Below are 6,012 nucleotides of genomic sequence, written 5' to 3'. Positions count from 1 at the left end.
CTCACTCCCCATTTTAAAAAGAAAATTTGCATCTTCAGACATCAGCGGCATGAGACGACCTACGAAAGAAGTGTGCATTAAGCTTCTAAAGAGACTTTTCCTTTATTATCTGTGTATAGCATCTACCTAATGGAAAACGAAGCAACGGCATCCATCTCTTTCAACTGTCATTAAAATTCAGTGGAATCCAATGAACTCTCCTTGTTACAAGCAGAGAATCTGGTATCATTCTCTACTTGAGTGAACCTGGCATCTCGGGTGCATAGACATTCAGAGTCGGAGAACTGGATAACGTTGGACCTAACCCCTCGATTTCCAAAGAAGAAAACAGATTCAAATGCCCCCTCTGCCATTTCTTGTCAACAATCCTGGAAAAAAGGAATCATTTCTATGTGTTTAGGACACCCAGAATGAGGTCTTGCTTTCTCAAACCAGCACTGTGACCTGATGAGTGCAGACATTTTACTCGTATTCATACAAGGAACTTTGGTGAACAATGAGGCGTGCGGCTAATGTACCCTTGATGTCAAAAGCATAGCGGAAATAGCCCGTATTATAACATGAATAAGTAACTGATCCTCTTATTCATAGATGTCAATAGCTGTAGTGGAAATGGTGTTGGGTGGAATCATCCGGAGGCTCCAATTTGCTAACCTCTGGCTATGTGACTCTGTGCAAATTATTGTATAGAGTCTCCGTTTTCTTATCGGTAAAATGAGGACATTAAACCAGATGTTCAAGATCTAACATGCCGTGGTTTGATGAGACAGATTACACTCAAACTTTTTGGTACTAATTACCTACTGGTCACTTACAGCAAGTCTGAATGTCAACGCCATTTCACACAGACCCAATATAGAGTTAAGCAGACCACATGATAACCTCATATTTACCTTCTTTATACATTTATCATCTTTTTAAGTCTTGTAAGGCTATTTCCTATAACAAGAAGTCCAATTTAAAAATGAGTTGAGTTACAGGTCTTTATATAGCATTCATTTCTACACACTTGAAATGGGAAATGTTCGCTATTTAATTAGGCAGGTTCATGATTTAGTTTGTAAACTCAGAGACCATATCTAGGTTTTACATAATATTGATTACATGATCTGGGCTCATTAAAGGATGATAATTTAAAAATCACTTTTAAGTGTTAGCTTTCTCTAGCTAATTTCCTTTTCATATGAACGCTTCATATTTTAATATATAACCCTGTTCTCCTATTTATTTATTTATTTATTTATTTATTTATTTATTTATTTTTGCTCTAGAAAGCCAGTGGAGAATTAATCTAGAATGATGACAAAATTAATGGAAATTTAAATGAAAGTGTAATCTTATTGGAATTTCGTTTTTGATGACATAATAATAGGCTTATATAGCACCTTTCATCTATGGACCTCTAAGTACTTTACAAACATTAGTTAATTCGCACAACAATCCTGTGAGGTTGGCAATTATAATCAGCCCCATTATGTAAATCAGGGAAGTGCAATACAGAAAGGTTAAGTTCCTCAGGCAGCTCGAAAACCAGTGGCAGAGCCAGCTTCAGACCACAAGCTTTCACGTGCTTAGCATTGCACACCCACTGAGGCTTGTGCAAAGTCTACCATTTTTGTTGGTTGCAACAAAAAGGCCTATTTTCAAAAGAAACAAAGACCCAAAGACAAGTCTAACTCTGTCACCTTTTCAGTGTTCCACACTGGATGTAAAAGAACTAGAAAGGTAGGAAAGGACAGAGGGGAACTTGACTTGAATTGCAAAGAGAAATGAGAGTGTCATGAATTTCCCCAGTAGTATGACACTCCAGCCAGACCATGTGATGCCCATTCGTTAGTCAGCAACATTGGAAGGAAAAAAACATGAACCCAAATTCTAATGTGAACATTGTTCATAAGAGCAGAAATTCTTTACGGAGTGCTTTAGTTTATGGGCCTTACATTGGTTGTTTTGTATGTCACCTTATTTAATCTTGGTAACAACCTAAGCAGATTGGGTAAGCGTTGCCGTGTAACCAAGTACCCTAAAAGTGAGTGACTTCAAAATATTTATTCTTGCTCACAGAGCTGTGGGTATAGGTTGGCCTTGGCTTGGGTCCAGGTCTGCTCCAAGAGCCTCTCTTCCCCTTCAGAGAGTAGGGTCACTTAGAGCATGTTTTTCTTACGCAGGCATACTTTAAACTGTTATTGCATCGTACCTACTGATAACCCATTGGTGTAGACAAGTTACACGGTCAAGCTCAAAGCCAAATTACAGTGAGGTTCCTCCCGCCCTACATGAGGCCAGTCAAATTGCGTAGCTAAACCCAGTATCAGCCGAGGAGGAAAGTTTATTCTTCCCATTAAGGTGGTGGAAAAGTGTGAATGTTTTTTTTAACACGTATTTATTGTTGAAAGACAGAGAGAGACTGAGCATGTGCAGGGGAGGGGCAGAGAGAGAGGGAGACACAGAATCCAAAGTGGGCTCCAGGCTCTGAGTTGTCAGCACAGAGCCTGACGCGGGGCTCGAGCCCACAAACTGCGAGATTATGACCTGGACTGAAGTCGGACACTCAACTGACTGAGCCACCCAGTCGTTCCCATTTTACAGACAAAAAAGTAGAGTGTGGCCAGGGAAAGCTTAGAAGTCTGCGTTTCTGTATTTTTCCCACGCACTGCTCCTGCTGCTGTCTCCCCTCAAGCACTGAGTATGTTACAGGCTGCTTTCTCCTCCCTCAGATCATCCACTCAGATGTGATAATAGATATACCTTCTCCTCTTCACTGGAGACTGATGATGATTTAAATTACAGAGCCATGGACCTCTCTACCCTGGTTATGGCTTAAGCAGGGGCTAAATGGCCCTTTTTGATTCCATGCCTACAGTTCCTCATGGGACCGAGAAGCACTGAGCCCCCTTCTTCCCTTCATCACCAGTGCATATAAGCCATTAAACCATCCTGCTGCATTTGAAAGAATGCTGCAGACAATTCACAGAAAGGACCCTTTAGCTTTGGGATATATGAATTAATCATTCCAGCTAACTAGATACAGAGTTCACCTAAGGTTTCTGACCTCCCCGAGATAAATATTAAATGTATCCGACTTAACTCAGTCGAAACGACGCAAATGGCAAACAGTCCCTGGGTCAAAGATCTGAGAAGTGATAAGAAGTTCAAATAAATCAGATCATGAGGCCAGGCAAGATTTTTATCCCTGGTGTGAACACTGCACATTGTCCGCATACAGTTGTCACCTGCCAACACCAGCAGGAACACCAGGAAGGGTGGGTTCAAGTCCCGTCTTTCCGTGGGTTGCTACATCGTTGGACTCTTTTTACAGGCTGAAACAATCATGGACACAAGAAGAGAGATTGGCCACCTTATTAGGGTATGTCTACCGGTTGAAAAGGAGCTGGTATCACTGAATACGTGTGAAACTATGCGATGGATGGAAGCCGCAACATTCCAATGTTTCCTTTTCAAATTCCATTTTGCAAAGCGTAAGGATTCCCTGGCAGGGCTATAGGAGCAGCTGCCGGAGAAAACAGACAGGCAGAGGTACAGTGCCCTTGGCCTCCCCTCACTCTACTGGAGCAGCTGCATTTTTATCTGCTTTATCAATTGAACTCCATGTACGATTACATTTGAATAAAAGCATTCTGCCGCTCAAAAAATGGTTGGAAAACATTGGCTGTGATCACGTCTTCCTCTGCTATAACATCCATTTTTCCTCCACCCAAGAACACTGCTTCTCTTAAACGTGGCCTTAACATTTATTTATTTAATTTTTGGCTCTCTGTGTGTCAGCAAGGAATGGGATTATCTTTGCCACGTTTTGGCCTTTTTTCCACAACATGCCCCGTTTTATTTTGATTGCTTTAATCTTTTTGTTCTCTTCTCCTTATGTTCAGCCTCAAAATTGCTATTTTACTCCTAGCCTAGGGACAGGCATGTTTGATACCATTTCAAATAAATAATCTAGCTGGAGATTGGAGAGGAAAACAATGTGATCTCTCAGGTCTAGGAATGGTTGTGTTTCATTTAATTTATGCAAAGCCTTCTGTACCACACTCCCTATAGAGTTTCCTTTGGAAGCCTGACCACTACCTTTCAGGATAGTGGAGCTTCCTAGAGCACACGGTAAGGATCAGCATAACCCAAAGGGCTCTGTGCAATCACTTCCACTCCCCGGCTCTTTTTTCTAACTGTCAAGTACGGACGAGCAGAGAGACCACAGACATACACAGGCTGCTCCCTGAAAACCAGAGCTGCTTTGTATCTATTTAAATGTGGGCACGGCGGGATCCCCTGGACAGGCACAGTGGCTTCACCCAGATTGCCACAGCCTTCGATTTTAACACAATATTCCAAGCATCCCTCTTTCTTACCATAATGAATACTACCTCACATCGTACCACCCCTCAGCTTCTTGGCTCTCTGGCCTGTGCCATCACTGCTCCAGAGAAGGAAAAACCACATTTAATCTTCACTTATGTCAAGTAATTCCTTGTGTCTTCTTTGGTACGATCCTTGGTGGCAAATCTCTAACTCATTTAGACTACTGTGGCTTTAGATTGCATGAAAATGTCCTTGCTGACCTGTCTTAAGTGGTCTTGGAATCTGCAATCGTGTTGAAATAAAATTCAAGATGGTTCTAGGTCCCATTTGAGGGCTGCTGAGAAAATGAAATTGGAATACTCATTGTGAACCTTTGCTAGTGCTCAGAACAGGGGACTGGGGCACCTGGGTGGCTGACGTCAGTTAAGCGTCAGATCCTTGATGTGGGCTCAGGTCGTGATCTCACAGCTCCTGAGGTTCCAACCCTGCATCAGGCTCGGAGCTGACAGTGCTGGCGCCTGCTTGAGGTCCTCCCTCTCTCTCTCTCTGCCCTTCCCCTGCTTGAGCTCTCTCTCTCTTAAAATAAATACATAAACTTAAAAAAAAAAAAAGCAGGGGACTATGTTGACCTTCTTTAAATAAAGCATATTTACCTTCTATGTGACACAGAGATAAGATAGTTGAAATCCTACTGATAATTTTACGTTCTTCCTCTCGCACCACAGAATGGGTTTATGTGCAAATCCTGATTCTGCAAAATACCACTTAACTCCTTGTAGTAGATGCCATCATACCCCACCGATATCTGCACCCATATGTGATTTGTGTACCTAGGGTAAACTTTCAACTGCTAGCCCTTGAAAATCTTTGTCTAAAGGCCTTCTTAACTGACCAGACATCTATCCACTAGTATGACAGGCTGAAAGCATAGAGAAGCAATGCCTTTTTGTGAAAACCTGAATGATGGGACTTTGAGGTAAAATACTCCAGCTCCATCACCCTTCAGGTTGAATAACTCTGAAGGGCATATGTTCTACACAGCTTCCATACACCCTTTGTGGGATGAAACTCTAGTAGCCCACAGTGGTAGGTGATATCACAGCCCATCATTTTCCTGTTTTCTTCCCTTGCCTGACTCATTCTCCAAATTTCCTACTGGCATCTTCTGAAATCACCTCCCAAATAAACTATTCACACTCAGATTCTTGTTTCAGGGTTTGCTTCTGGAGTAACCCAAACTAAAATACTGTAAGCTTTTATATTTTAAAACTATAAAGCCTCAAATCTGTCCTTAGTAAAGGGAAGAAATAGTAAGTCCCTCGGAGCCTTGTAAAGATTAAGTGAAACAATGTCTATATTAATCTTATCATTGTTACCAGCACAGAGGAGGCATTCAGTAAATTGTAGTTATCCATAGAAAGCCCCACCTTGCCCCCATGCCTGTTACCTGATTACCCTGCACTCACTCCAATCAGGACACAGGGGTCTTGTTGTCCCCCCTTAAACATGGCAAGCATAGTCCTGTTCCAGAATCTCTGCACCCCCAGTGTCCTTTTCCAAATATCTACACAGTTTTCTCTGTCACTTCCTTCAAGCCTCGCTCAAACATAATTTCATCAAGAAAAGAGTTCCCTGACCACCGTATATAAAATAGTACTTCCCATACTATCTCAGTAACCCCCTTACCTCATCTTA

Source organism: Herpailurus yagouaroundi, unplaced genomic scaffold, assembly GCF_014898765.1.
Source record: "Herpailurus yagouaroundi ecotype Mexico unplaced genomic scaffold, PumYag 159, whole genome shotgun sequence".
Taxonomy (NCBI): domain Eukaryota; kingdom Metazoa; phylum Chordata; class Mammalia; order Carnivora; family Felidae; genus Herpailurus; species Herpailurus yagouaroundi.
Note: the sequence above shows the minus strand (reverse complement) of the source record.